The 15980-nt window shown below is 37.5% G+C and overlaps 1 protein-coding gene across 1 annotated transcript in view; it reads left to right on the forward strand.

The window, feature by feature from the left end:
• Nucleotides 1–15980, forward strand: part of LOC123313577 (cAMP-specific 3',5'-cyclic phosphodiesterase, isoforms N/G-like) — a 411318-nt gene that overhangs the window by 283684 nt on the left and 111654 nt on the right. The window lies entirely within an intron of this gene.

Raw genomic sequence — 15980 nt, forward strand, 5'->3', positions numbered from 1 at the left:
CTTGATAAATTTCAAATAGTAGATGATTCCCAGCATGGCTTCAGGTCAGGACGTTCTACTCAAACCGGCGCATTGCGCCTTACTGAATTTGTGTATAAATGTTTGGACAATGGCTCTTATGTTGCTGCTCTATTTTTCGACTTGTCAAGAGCTTTTGATACTCTCGCTCATCAGTTCATACGCAGTAAGTTGTATAATTTGGGATTCAGGGGTGTCTTTCTGAATTAGCTTCAGAGCTATCTTATGACTAGGGTCGCATCTGTTAAAATTGACGATTCTCTCTCAAGTGAACATAACATGAACTCGGGAGTTCCCCAAGGCTCTGTACTTGGGCCACTTTTATTCCTACTCTTCATCAATGATCTGCCACAAAACTTGATGAAATTATTAATTACTCTAGCATATAGTGAGGACACACTGATCCAGTTAATTCGAATGGTTCTGCTTGCCGACGACACCACCATAGCGATTTCTGCTCGAACTTTAGATGGATTGCAGATACTATGCGAACAAATTATAAAAAGCTTTGCTGAGTGGCGTCAGATGAACCGAATTATAATGAATGTTAAAAAAACAGAATGTGTCATCTTCACTCTGTCTGTAGATCGAGAAGTCACATTCATTCCCCGTTACTTGGATACCATTATTCCACCCAGAAGCTCTACCAAGTTCCTTGGGGTCTATATCGATAGATACTTAAGATGGGATGTACATATTAATGATGTTTGCAAAAAGCTCAACAACTCCTACTACGCTCTGTACAGAATAAAGGGTATACTTCCTCTGAGTTCTGTCATCGATGTCTATTATTCTCTGGTGTACAGTCATTTGTCCTACAATATCTTACTTTGGGTTAATGCTTCAGACGTTCAAAGAGTTTTCATCATTCAGAAGAGAATTCTTCGAATGATTTTTGATCAAAGTCATCGTTCTCCCTGCCGACCTCTTTTTACGGAACATGGTATACTCACTGTTGCATCTATATTTATATTAAAATGCCTAGTGTACATCAAAGAGAATGAGAATGATGTCATCGAACTTTCTAGTTTCCATTCCCACGAAACAAGGAGTAAAGGAAAATTGTTCATTCCTCTACATAGGACTGCATGATTTGAAATGTCTCCGCTATACCAATGTATTAAGTTGTTCAACCATCTCCCTCAACATATACAATGTCTTCAATTGTGCAGATTTAAGAAAGTAATCAAATTTCTTTTATTGAAAGAATTCTTCTACTCTGTTAATGAATATTTGAATTATAAGTTTGTCAATCACATATTTGTTCAAACATTGAATATTGTATAGCTTTTCTTTGACTTATCCTATACATGCTATGTTATGTCTTAAAGGATCAATAAATTTATTATTATTATTATTCGACCGAGTATTTCCCCATGGTCTTTTCCAGTTGTTATTGTTCCAAAGAAACAATATTTATCAGGTAAAACAAAATTGATTATAGAAATTCAAACGATAAAACAATTGACGATAAATATCCTCTACCTCAAATTGAAAGTAAATTGGACAAATTAGGAAATAAAAAATATTTTTCTGTGCTTGATTTAGCGTCCGGATTCCATCAAATAGAAGTTGATGAAGATTCAATTGAGAAAACAGCTTTCACTGTTGAAGATGGTCATTATGAATTTCTAAGAATGCCTTTCGGTTTAAAAAATTCCCCAGAATCTTTTCAAAGATTAATGAATGACGTTTTAAAAAAATATATTGAAAAAATTTGCTATAATTACATGGATGATGTTATTATATTCTCTGATACCCCCGAACAACACTTAGCTGACATTCATACTATTCTTGATGCTTTGAAGAAAGATAATTTGAAAATACAGTTGGACAAATGTCACTTTTTCAAAAATGAAATTGAATTCTTGAGACATATTATTACCCATGAAGGAATTAAACCCAATCCAAATAAATTAAAAACGGTTAAGCATTTCCCTATTCCTAGAACACAAAAAGAAATAAAGTCATTTCTTGGATTAGTTTGTTATCGTAGAAAATTCATTCCTAATTTCGCGAAAATTGCAAAACCATTAACAGCATTTTTGAAGAAAGACGCAAAAATTAATGTTAAAGATCCGAAATATATTGAAGCCTTTGAAACATGTAAAAGAAATTTATTGAATCACCCTATATTGCGATATCCGAATTTCAATGAGCCCTTTGTGCTTAGTACCGACGCATCGGAAATCGCAATTGGAAGTATTTTATCTCAAGGTAATCCTTCGAATGACCTACCAAGAGCTTATGCACGTAGAACATTGAACCCTGCAAAAACGATATAAAGTACAATCAAAAAAGAACTCTTCGCAATAGTTTGGTCATGTAGTCATTTTAGACCCTATCTATACGGAAGAAAATTTACGATATACACGGATCATAAACCTTTGACATGGTTATTATCTTTAAAGGAACCAAATTCACGCTTAATGAGATGGCGTATTAAATTAGAAGAATAGGTTCAAATAATAATGCCGATGCCCTTAGTAGAATTGTTTTAAACTCAACCGATCATTCGAATTACGAAGAATTTTTGAAACATAACGATAAAAAAGAAATTGAAGAAAATTTTAATATTCAAGAAAAAGAAGATAATTTAATTAAATCCCCTAAGAAATATGCGTTAGCCCATTGTGTATCAAAAGATTTTCATATGAATAAAGGTATTGCTTCAACGTTTGAACAGAAATATGAAGGAATCAATGGAAGGAATCATAATCTAAAGAGACCGAGTGGTAGTACGACTGCTGTGTTGAATTCTCATTGATTTCTATGTATTGTTCATTGGAATTTTATTTGCTGAGGAAAGCACAAGTGGTGTATCGGGTGGTCAGGATTCATGTGAGCTATAAATAAAGTTTGAGGATTATTATTTTTTTCTCGATATTCAGTTGCCTGATTGTGAATTTATATAATTTTATTTCATTTCGCCGGTGGAAGCCCATGTGTGCTGGTGACATACGTGTTTTTCTATTGTATTAATCATTTGGTTTATCGTGGAATCCACCAGTGATTTCATTTGTTTATTTGAGTGAAAGGAATTTCGTTTGTTCAACGTTCTGTTTTTTTTTTTCGCGGCCTACTTGTCTTTGTATTATTAAGTCTCTTATATCGGCCCATAAGAGTGAAGCGTGTATCCCTGTACATCCATCCTTATAATTTACCACCTCGCAGGTTTCTTTTTCTTTTGATTAATTTCTCAACTCATTAATTTTGAGAAGAATGCCTTCTCATAGCCCTGTTTGCACCGCAGTCACTACGTCTGGTGACATACATGTTCTGCAGTGTGCATCATGCCGTAAGTCGTTCCTCAAAAATTGTTCAAATTTAGGAACTGTGGAACTTGAATACATCAAAGGGAGTGGGAAGTCATGGAGATGCGCATCTTGTCAGCAGAAAACTAAACTCCGAAGCTACTCAACTAACTCCACCTCTGAAGAGGGAGCTCCTTCTGACCAGCAGATTACGATGGAGCACTTCGAAAAGTTAATGCGAACAGATACTAGTATAGCGGCCGATGTCTCAGCAATGAAGTTGTCGTTTTCAGGTTTGCAATCAAACTTGAATGCTCTGCAGGAGGATGTGAATAAGATCAGACTATCCCAAAAAAACTTGGAGGCTGAGTTCAGATCATCTCTCGATACGGTACAGTAACACGGTGGTACCTTGGCTCAGCATGAAGCATTGATACAATCTATTCAAGTAAAGCTGGATGACCTTCATCTCACGCAGGTTACTATCGGTAAAATTTTGGAAAGGATGTCAGAGGATATTGGTGAATTGAAAAATGGTACTCCTGCCTTATCATCTGCAGAAATTTTGGACAGGGTGAAACGATCCCACAGTTATTTATCTCTGGTCTCAAAACAAAAGCTGACGCTACGTTGGATCATGATTTCTTGCACAGATGCTTGGCTATCATGAATGATCGCGCCCATGAGAGCATTATTGATGTCGTTTCTCTCGGTTCCGCCAACACCTTATGGACAGTCTCTTTCTCTAGTTCCCATATGGTATCTCGTCTTTTACGTTACAAGGGATTGCTGCGGAATGTTCGAGAGTTCAGGGAGGTGGGGATATCTGATAACAAGACTCCTGCAAAATTAGACGCCTTGAGGCTGTTGCGTTTAGAGCTGAAGAGAAGAACTGAAGCCGTAGAGAAAGACATCACCATAAGATACGTGAAAGGAGAGCCATCAATTGTTCGTGCTCCCCCCAACTCAAAAAACTGAATTCATCTCTGCTCGAGTCGTCGCTAAGGGAATGGTCATATTTCAATGTGCAATCACTTCATTCTAAGTATAATGAGATCATTGCCTTTGTAAGTGTCAACAACCCTATGTTTATACTTTTGGCGGAGACTTGGTTAAGACCTGATGTTCCGGATTCTCTTTATGATATTCCTAATTACACCATCCATAGAAGTGACAGTACTACAACTATTGGATATGGTGGGGTCTGCATTTATGTACATTCCGTCATAAGTGACAATTTCTCTATTTCTGTTGATAGGTTGCATACCCCTGGCATTGACAACATATTTATCCACATTTCCAATTGTTATTTTGCCCTAAATATTTGTTTTATTTATAGACCTCGTGCCTCACCTTATGATGGTGTCCTCTTTGAACATCTTGGAGAACTGTATTCCAATGGGGTGCCGACGTTAATTGCTGGAGATTTAAACTTTCCAGACATGAGGTGGCCGTTATCGATGTCCAACCTTCCTGGGCCGAATTCTCCATCACAAGTTCTCGTCGATTTTTTGGTTGGTTCGGATTTCAGTCAGTTGATCAATTCACCTACACGCTTCCGTCAGGGACAGAATCAGTCACTGCTCGATTTTATTCTGGTTAATGACGAGAATCTCACATCAGATATTGAGTATCCTCCCCCCCTTTGGCCGATCTGACCATCTAGTCCTCAAGTCTCTAATGCAATTTTCCTTTTCGCCCTCAGTAAAAAGGTAAATTAAAACTAGAGATGTGGTGGAATACTTCCTGAAATCCTGCTAGCATCAAACTGGTCGATACTCGCTTCCTCGGAGGGAATTGATGAAGCGTGGGAAATTTTTTCGGATGTGTTAAGGGATGGGATTGAAAGAAGTACCTCCAAGAGGATATTTTCTGTGTTTCCTTCAGAGCCCTGGATAACTCATGAAATGCAACGTCAAATACGCCACAAGAAAGCTATATGGCAACGGTATATGCGAAGCAGGTCTCATCGTGATTATCACTATCACAGAATATACTCGGATGAATTGAAGAAGAATTTATTGACAGCTAGAAGAAACTTTGAAAATAATCTGGTTAGATCTGGTAATCATAAGAAATTCTATAGATACGTCCGTCAATCACTCAGCACCAAAATATCCGTACCCATTATCCGTGATTCATCGTATCGGCTGTGCAGTGAGAACTCACAGTCAGCTGAGATTTTTGCTGAAGTTTTTTCTGATTAAACCCAGGGTCCTCTTCCCGAATTGCCGGGAAAAAGATCGATGACTGAGATCACCAATATTTCTTTCAACTCTGAACTGGTAGACCGACATCTTAAGAATCTGAAAGTTACCTCATCACCTGGTCCTGATGGTATTTCATCCGTTATCTTGAAGAACTGTGCCACTGCTTTGGCTCAACCTTTGTCCATGCTTTATTCTAGGTCTTTTGCTGTTCACCGACATCCTACTGCCTGGTTGAAGGATTCTGTAACTCCCATCTTCAAAAAGGGAGATACAACCAACGCCAATAATTAACGCCCAATCACGGTTACTGTCGCCAAAATATGTAAAAGAATTGTTGTGGATGAACTAATGAAGTTTGCTCTAACCAATTCTATTATCCCACCTAACCAGCACGGTTTCGTTCCTGGTAGATCAGTTATCAAAAACCTTCTGCTTTGCCTGGATGATTGGACGGCTGCTCTAGATTCCAGGGCTCCAGTAGACATCATTTACCTGGATTTTGCTCGTGCATTTGATAAGGTCCCATAAGGTCCGTAGGCAAAATTGGAGCATCTTGGCGTCAGGGGGCATATTCTGGAGTGGATTCGATCCTTTGTCACCGAACGTCGATTCTCAGTAAGGGTCGGTAGCAGATACTCTAGTTCGCGTTGTTCCACCAGTGGAGTCCCGCAAGGTTCGGTCTTAGGTCCATTATTATTTCGTTCATACGTGTCGGATTTACCTGGACTTTTAAGATCGGTTGTTTCTATGTTCGCAGACGACACTAAAATTTATGCTAATCCCCTGTTGTTCTACGGGACGCTACGTCAAGACCTGAAGAGGATTGAGGAGTGGTGTGCTGATTGGCTCATTCCCTTAAACCCTGAAAAGTGTGCTGTTCTTCAACTAAGAGTTTTTTTTATAGCAGGGGGAATCTGCGACCGTGAAAACACGGGGCTCTATCTCTCGCCCAGAGGAACCCATTTCTAGGGAACACTGTGGGGTTACTCACTCTCCTGAGTTCGCGACTCACTAAATAGGTTTAGAATAGAAAAGCAGGTTAGGACCTTCTTTTCATTGGTTCCGGGCATTTGCCTACGAACCATTTATCCTTTGATCGGTTAATTTCTTCTTGCACATTGTCGTGCTAGGGTTTTCATGTTTGTCCATTTCGGATATCTCTTCTTAGTATAGTTTTAATAAGTTTCCGTACTCATTTTAATATCTCTTCAATTGATCTCGCGGTCTCCTTTTGTAAATTCTCATTCTTCCTCTGTCTTCCTGCGGATCGTAGTCCACTAGTCTCCTGAGTTCTTCGTTTGGATGTTCCTTCGCTGTTTCGAATAACTCTTCATGAATTCGGTGATGGTTTCCCACTTCAAATCTCGATATATCTGTTTGTTCCTGACAAACCAAGGCGCATCTATGACACATCGAAGTAGCTTGTTTTCTGTTGTCTGAATTCTTTGTATATGGCTCTTTGCCGCGAATCTCCAAGCACCTGATCCATAAGTAAGTTGCGGTCTAGCAACGGCTTTGATTATTTTCGATTTTATCTCAGTTGACATGTGGCTCTTTCTACCTATCAGCGGGTATAGCATATTTATCGCTGCCTTGGTTTTGTCAACGTCTTATTCGATATGGCTTCTTCAAGTTAGACCTTTGTCTAGGGTGATACCTAGATATTTCGCTCCGTTTTTCCACTCGGTTTCTTCTCCATCTACCTCTAGATTTGTTGCAGTTCTCAGTTTCCTTTTATGCAGTAATATCGCTTGGCTCTTTTGTCCGTTGAGCTTTATTTTCCATTTAATACACCAGTTATTTATTTCATCTATAGCTTCTTGTAATTTTCTTTCTATGATTTCTGGCTTGCGATGTCGCATTGCGATTCCGGTGTCGTCGGCATAAAGTGTCAGCATAGTCCTTGTAGATTTTGTTATATCGTGAATATATATGTTATACAGTAACGGCCCAAGTACTGACCCTTGAGGCACCCCTGCTTCCATATATCTGGTTGTGGAGTTGTCTCCTTCCACTTTCACGTAGAATCTTCTGTTCCTCAAATAATTTCTAATCAGCTTGCACAGTTTGATTAAATATCCAGCATATCTCATTTTGTAAATCAATCCTTCATGCCATACTATGTCGAATGCTCTGGCGACATCTAGGAGTACAAGACCTGTTGCTTGTTTATTTTGGAATCCTTCTGTTACGTATTCTGTGAGTCTCAGTTATTGCTGTTCTGTTGAGTGACCTCTTCTGAATCCGAATGGCTCTGCTGGAATGAGATTCAGGTTTTCAGTTTCTTCTGTAAGTCTCCTGGCGATTACTCTTTCTACTACTTTTTCTAGGGTGGACAACAAACTTATCGGCCTGTAGTTTTGGGGGAATTTTTTATCTTTGCCTGGTTTGTTGAACACTAGAACTTCTGCAGTTTTCCACTTTTTCGGATAGTGTTCAGTCCTCATTATACCGTTCGCAATATTTGTGAGAGCAGCTATACCTTTTCTAGGTAATTTCTTCAACATATCATTCGTTATTTTATCACTTCCGGGAGTTCTTCTATTTTTCTAGCTTCTTATTATCTCCTTTATTTCAAATGGAGAGGTTGGTTTTTCTATTTTGTCGTCTACTGGTGGTCCATCCATTTCTTCCTCGTTGTACTCAACTAGTTCTTCCAGATCATCATTATCGTCATCAGGTCTGTAATTTATTTCTCGATTCCCTTTCGATCGAGTCCGCCAGTGCTTCTGCTTTATCGAGATTCGTATACGCCATCCCTCTTTCTCCATGGAAAGGTGGTATTTTAGTCTTTTCACTTCTCAGACATTTTTACATTTTCCATGCAGAATGATCGATAGTATTTAGTTTTTGAACTCTTTTGTTCCATCTATTTGTTCTCATATCCTTCAGGACATTTTTTAGAACTAGGCTGTGTCGGTTCAGATTTCTCTTATTTATATCTGTTTTGTTGAGCCAGTATATTTCTTATTCTCCGATTTTCCCTGATGAGATCTTTGATTTCTCTGGGTGTATCACCGTGTGGATGTATCGGTGCTGGTCTCGTTATTTTCTTTGTGCTCTTTTTGTAGGCATCTGGTATATTCTTTTCTAGTTTATCAACTGCACTTTCAGGTCTTCCGATGTGTTGATTTTTAGTATTTCTGTTACCTCCGATTGTATCAGATGGCTATTTTTAGTCCAATCGGTGTATTCTCTTGTTTGAATTAGTTTTCTTCTTGGATGGCAATCGGAGGCATTCGTCTCATGTTGTTTAGAACCTACTTCATTTTTAGTTCGAGATCTCGTCATGACGCATATGTTTCCAACTATACCGTTCGTCATTTCTTTGAGTTCTGCTGAATATATTTTAATACGCGATAAGGTATCTGCTGTTACATTTTTAGACCCCTTTACATAATGAACCGTGAAGTCATATTCTTCTAGAGGTGGAATGTTTTCAAAGTTCGAAAACTCAGAATGGGAGGTGTTCACACAGCCCGCGCCTGTCCGAACGAGTGGTTGTTCTTGATAATTCCACGAGATCTCTCTAAAGTGCACCGACATGGCGCCCCCATTATCTAAAATTGCAATTTCTACTGAATCTATAGTAATCAGAGTCTCTGATATTAATACTCTCAAATAAAAGAACTACGCAAAGGGGGAGACGAACAACCTGGGTGAATTCTTTTCTGAAAGGAAGAAATTATACCCAGCTGCTAGATGACTTGAGTGCGGACGAAACTGAACTTTTTAGAAATTTCTGCCGCATGTCATTATCGGACATTAGGATATTACTCGCCAAAATTGGGGAAAAAGTGTCAATATAGATACCAATTATCGAGAGAGCATTCCAGCGTCGGTTAGACTGGACTATCTTCGATTTTTGGCTACAGGATGATCATATGGAAGTGTCATCGTGTACCTTTACCCTATTTCAAAACCATCAATATCGAAAATTATTACCGTCTGTCTGTGAAGCCATCGTAAATGGACTCCATTTCAAATGGATTGATTAATTATGAAATCACGATTCAAGAGATCTCACCAAAATTCAAAATAAATTAAATACCAAGATCCAATAACTCATCACGGTCCACCGGTGATTTCGATGATGTGACGCCAGATGTGCAAGGAAATCCGAATCCCTTTGATGATTCGTCGGTTTACCGACACGAGACGGAACGGGATCGAGCATTTTAAAACGTTTTGAAACAGGCTTCATAAACATTATTCGGCGTCGATGAGTGTTTAAACCGCCTGTGCATATTGCGTGCATTGGTCGCAAACAGTGCTTTATAATGAAACGTTACTTTACCGACATGTGGCGAAATGAGCTCGAGCTCTTTGAAACGTTCGAAAACAGGGTTTGCGAATTCTGTTCTGCGCCGATGACTGTTTACACTAAGGCGCATTTATACCAAGAGGCATTATTCGCGAACACTGTTTGCAAACAGTAGTACGGGACGTGTAAACACGGCATCGGCGCCGAACAGAGTTCGCAAACTCTGTTTTCGAACGTTTCAGAGAGCTCGAGCTCATTTCGCCACATGCCGGTAAAGTAACGTTTCATTTGAAGGTGCATTTACACCAAACGAGCATTGTTTTCGAACGTTTCAAAACGTTTTGAAATGTTTTCAAACGTTCGAAAACTCAGAATGGGAGGTGTTCACATGGACCGCGCCTGCCCGAACGAGCAGTTGTTCTTGATAATTCAACGAGGTCTCTCTAAAATTCACCGACATGGAGCCCTCATTATCTAAAATTGCAATTTCTACTGAATCTATAGTAATCAGAGTCTCTGATAGTAATAATCTCTCAAATGAAAGAACTACGCCAAAGGGGGGGACGAACAACCTGGGTGAATTCTTTTCTGAAAGGAAGAAATTATACCCAGCTGCTAGATGACTTGAGAGCAGACGAAACTTAACTTTTTAGAAATTTCTGCCGCATGTCATTATCGGACTAATATATTACTCGCCAAAATTGAGGAAAAAGTGTGAAGAAAGACACCAATTATCGAGAGAGCTTTCCAGCACTAACGATTTTTGGCTACGGGATATTCTTATGGACGTGTCATAAGGCGCATTTATACCAAACGAGCATTATTCGCGAACACTGTTTGCAAACAGTAGTTCGGGCGGTGAAGACAGTCATCGGCGCCGAACAGAATTCGCAAACCCTGTTTTCGAACGTTTCAGAGAGCTCGAGTTCATTTCGCCACATGCCGGTAAAGTAATATTTCATTATAAGGCACTGTTTGCGAACAATGCACGCAATATGCACAGGCGGTGTAAACACTCATCGACGCCGAATAAATGTAACGTTCCTGTCTCTTTATTAGGGTGTTATGAAGCCAGTATTTTAAAAGGCCACGCTTACTTGCGAACTCTTTATTTCGGTTTTATTAGAATACCTTCGTTACGCTAGTTACGCTGTCCATCGACTGACCAACGGCCGGTCTCATACCCCCAATATGGGAGTGGGGATTCACGCCACTGAGCAACCGCAACCAAACATACATTTTCATAAATAATGTGTTGCTCAATAACCTTACATCCTCTCTCCCAAGTTGGTTTACACTCTTCATCACTTCACTAAAATGCCATTATATCAACAATATAAATACAAATTTATAAAACATTATAATACCATGAGTCATACTGAGAACAAAATAGATTCGCTAAACTATGATACAATTCCTAACCTACTTGGCTTCTTAATCAATGTTCTATCTCTCAAATGATATCGGTCAACATCAAGATCATCAGTATTGCCGTTTTTATTCCCTGAATTTTCATTAAAACTATTTCTATGATTATCTAAAATTATATGTTCCCTAGTCCTACGACGTACTTTATTACCATCTTGTATTAAATAAGAACGAGGCTCTTCACATTTTTTCAAAATTCTACCTTTTTTCCATACATTATTTAATCTATAATTAACTATGTCATTTTCTTTTCCTTCCCTTAGATTTTTTGTATTTTTATCATAAAAATATTTTTGTTTTTTCTGCCTTTTATTGAAATTATTCATCAATTTTCTATTATTCACTAAATTCGGTTTCAGAAGAGTACTCAGTGAAGGTATATTATCTTTCAGACGCCTACCAAGAAATAACTGAGCAGGTGACAAACCTATATCCGGTATTGGACTATTTCTATATTTCAATAAATATATTTGTAAATTGCCGTTTTCATAAGCACACTTTTTCAAAATTCCTTTACAGATATTGACTGATTTTTCAGCCAATCCATTACTTCTCGGATAATTTGGACTAGAATGAATGATTTTTATGTCGTACCTACTAGTGAAATCTTTAAACAAATATGAATTAAAAGGTACATTATCACATACGATTTTATCAGGGAACCCAAATGAAGCAAAAATTTCCATTAGTTTCTTAGTTACCTCTCCAATAGATTTATTTCTTAGAACTTTGAATTCGATCCACTTAGAGTAGTAATCCATGATTGCAATATAAGAGCTACCGCCGAAATCAAAAATGTCAGTTCCTACTTTACTCCACGGTCTATCAGGTATCTCATGACTCAACATCGGTAATTTGGCATTGTTTTGGCTGAATCTATTGCAAATTTCACAATTAATTATTAAGTCATAGATGTCTTTGGACATATTCGGCCAATAAAGGCACTCATTGGCTCTTGCTCGACATTTATTTATTCCTAGATGCCCTTCATGTATTTTTAGTAAAATAATGTTACGTTTTGATTCAGGTACAATCAATCTATCACCGTAAAATAATAAACCGTCAGAATCTGATATTTCATTTCTTATGTTATAGTAAATTTTAAGATCGTGAGGTAATGTTTTATATTTTTTCCAACCATTTCTAAGATAAATTTTCAATTGCTTTAGCATTTCATCATTTTCAGTAGCTACAATAAACTCGTTAAGTCTTTCTTCCGATATTGGTAGCAATTTAGCTATACTGTGAACCCTAATATCCTCAAATTCAGTGGCGTACTTATCATCGATACTTGCTCTTGATAACGCATCAGCTATGTGCATATCCTTTCCCGGTAAGTAAACTATCTTTAAATTATATTTTAATAACCTATACAATAATCTTTGTAATCTTGTTGAAATCTTATTGATGTCTTTTTTAAAAATATTAACCAATGGCTTATGATCAGTATTTACAATTACTTCTCTTCCATACACTAAATAATTAAATTTTTCCACGGCATACACAATAGAGCAAAGCTCACGTTCTATATTGGCGTATCTTTTTTCAGCATCAATTAACGTTCGAGAGGCATACGCGATTGGCTTACCCTCTTGTAGCAAACACGCACCAAAACCGTCTAAACTTGCGTCACATTGAATTACTAAAGGTTTATTTGGATTAAAGTGAACTAGAATGGGTGCTTTTACGAGAAGTCTTTTAATTTTGATGACTGTGTCAGTATGAATTTGCTCCCACTGGAATAATATATTCTTATGAGTTAGTTGTCTTAAGGGTGCCGTTAACGATGACAAATTCGGTAAGAATTTTCCTAGGTATTTAACTAAGCCTAAGAATCTGAGTAGTTCTTTTTTATTCTTCGGGATTTCCATATTAGTAATTGCTTCTGTTCTCTCAGGGTCAATTTCAATCCCTTTACTAGAAACAATGAAACCTAGCAGTTTAACCTCAGATTTTTTAAATTGGAATTTATTAATGTTAAATGTTACGCCGTTATGCCTAGCAGCTTCTAAAACTTGCACTAATTTTAGGTCGTGTTCTCTTTCAGTTTCTGTTGCAATTATTAGATCATCTATGTAAATTCCGTTATTCAAAATATTACCAAATATTTCAGTATTTTTTCTCTGACATATTTCGGCCGCAGTATTGATGCCAAAGGGAAGTCGTTGAAACCGGTATCTGCCAAATGGGGTTGCAAAAGTACATAATTTTGACGAATTTTCGTCTAAACGTATCTGATAGAAAGAATCTTTTAAGTCTAATATGGAAAAATATTTTTTACCACTCAGGTCTGTTAATATTTCATCCGGCGAAGGAATTTGAAAATGCTCTCGCTTTAAATTCTTATTTAAATCTCTCGGATCTAAGCAAACGCGTAATTTTCCGTCTTTTTTTTCTGTGATTACCACATTATTAACCCAATCAGTTGGATTGGTCTCTTTACAAATAACATTTGCCTTCTCTAGTGACTCTAGTGTTGACTTAAATTTAGATGTTAAATTTTTAGGAATCCTACGAGCAGCATGAAGTACAGGTTCAGCACCATCTTTTAAAAATAATTTACATGGCTGTCCTGGAAATTGACCTAAATTTTCAAATACGTCTGTATAATTTTTTATAATAGTATCTTTAGACATAAATTGAAAATTTGAGACATTTTTTTCTACCAAGTCAATCTTATTAATTAATTCACATTCTAAGCAACTTTCTAGACCCAATATAGGCTTGTCAGCTGTGTCAACAATATGAAAAGTTATGTAGTGTTCCTGACCTCTTACCAGGCAACTCACCCTCACTGAGCCCTCAACCGGAATCCTATTACCACCAAAAGCAATGAGGTTGACCTTTGACTTTTGGACACTTCTGGAAGGCATAATTTGTAGATATATTCTCGATGGCAGTATATTACAATCAGCTCCCGTATCTAATTTGAAGGAAATGTTATAACCATTAATATTCACAATTTCAGTTAAAATCTTATCATTGTTAATTGACTTGTTATAATTGACTTTTGTTAACTTTAAACTATCAATAAACAGATCATTTATGTCATCATTAATTATTTCTACGTTTTCGGTTTCAACAGAGTGCACTTTCTTTTTGAAATTGTTTCTTTTACTTCTATCTAATTGTTTACCTGATTTTTTTACCAGGCAACCTGTTTCAAAATGATTTAACTTATGACAGTAAAAACATTCTTTTCCAAACGCTGGACATTGTCCTGCATTATGCTTTGTATTACACTTTTCACAGTTATAAGGATTATTAACAGAATTTCCATTTTTCATTTTTCTTTTTACAATGTTTGAAGTACTTATCTTAGATTTGGACGAGTTGATATTATCCACCCTGATGCTCGTGCCGTCCATCTTCGTTGCCATCTCATCTGTTTGATGTCTGCTAACTTCAGCTATTTGGCATACATCAATTGCTTTCCTCAAGGACAAGACCTCAGTTTGCAGAAGGCGTTCTCGAACACCATTATCTCGGATGCCCATAACTATCTTGTCACGTACCATTTCCTCTTCAGATTCGTACTCGCAATTCTTCACCATTGTCTTCAGTTCCGTAATGAAACTACCCATTGATTGACCTTCCTTCTGGTTGCAGCTTAAAAATTTGTAGCGTTCATACACCACGTTCTTCTTCGGCTGACAATGCTTTTCAAAGTTGTCCATCACGCCTTTCAACGTGGTCTTTTCAATTTGTAGCTTGAAAGTGTTGTATATTTCCACACCTTCATCACCTATCAAATTTAGAAGTATAGCAACCTTAACTTGCTCACTTGCTTCATCTTTATCGGCAGCCAGCATGTACATCTGGAATTTTTGTTTCCAAAGGGACCAATTTCTCGCCATGTTGCCGGAGAAGTCCATGACGGGAGGTAATCTTAATCCATCCATCTTATTATTGGGGTTCTTGATAACCTGACACCATGTAACGTTCCTGTCTCTTTATTAGGGTGTTATGAAGCCAGTATTTTAAAAGGCCACGCTTACTTGCGAACTCTTTATTTCGGTTTTATTAGAATACCTTCGTTACGCTAGTTACGCTGTCCATCGACTGACCAACGGCCGGTCTCATACCCCCAATATGGGAGTGGGGATTCACGCCACTGAGCAACCGCAACCAAACATACATTTTCATAAATAATGTGTTGCTCAATAACCTTACATAAAGTTTACGAAGCCTGTTTCAAAACGTTTTAAAATCTCGATCCCGTTCCGTCTCATGTCGGTAAACCGACGAATCATCAAAGGGATTTGGATTTCCTTGCACATCTGACGTCATATCATCGAAAACACCTGTGGACCGTGATAAGGTATTGGATCTTGGTATTTAATTCATTTTGAATTTTGGTGAGATATCTCGAATCGTGATTTCATAATTAATCAATTCATTTGAATGTGAATGTGAATTCATAGACAGACGGTAATAATTTTCGATATTGATAGTTTTGAAATTCGGTAAAGGTACATGACACTTCCATAAAAATTTACCGTAACCAAAAATCGTTAGTGCCAGTCTAACCGACGCTGGAATGCTCTCTCGATAATAATTGGTGTCTTTCTTGACACTTTTTCCTCAATTTTGTCCGATAATGACATGCGGCAGAAAATTCTAAAAAGTTCAGTTTCGTCCGCTTTCAAGTCATCTAGCAGCTGGGTATAATTTCTTCCTTTCAGAAAAGAATTCACCCAGGTTGTTCGTCTCCTCTTTTGGCGTAGTTCTTTCAATTGAGAGATTATTACTATCAGAGATTCTGATTACTATAGATACAGTAGAAATTGTAATTTTAGATAATGA

Source organism: Coccinella septempunctata, chromosome 5, assembly GCF_907165205.1.
Source record: "Coccinella septempunctata chromosome 5, icCocSept1.1, whole genome shotgun sequence".
In the NCBI taxonomy this organism is placed as follows: Eukaryota; Metazoa; Arthropoda; class Insecta; order Coleoptera; family Coccinellidae; genus Coccinella; species Coccinella septempunctata.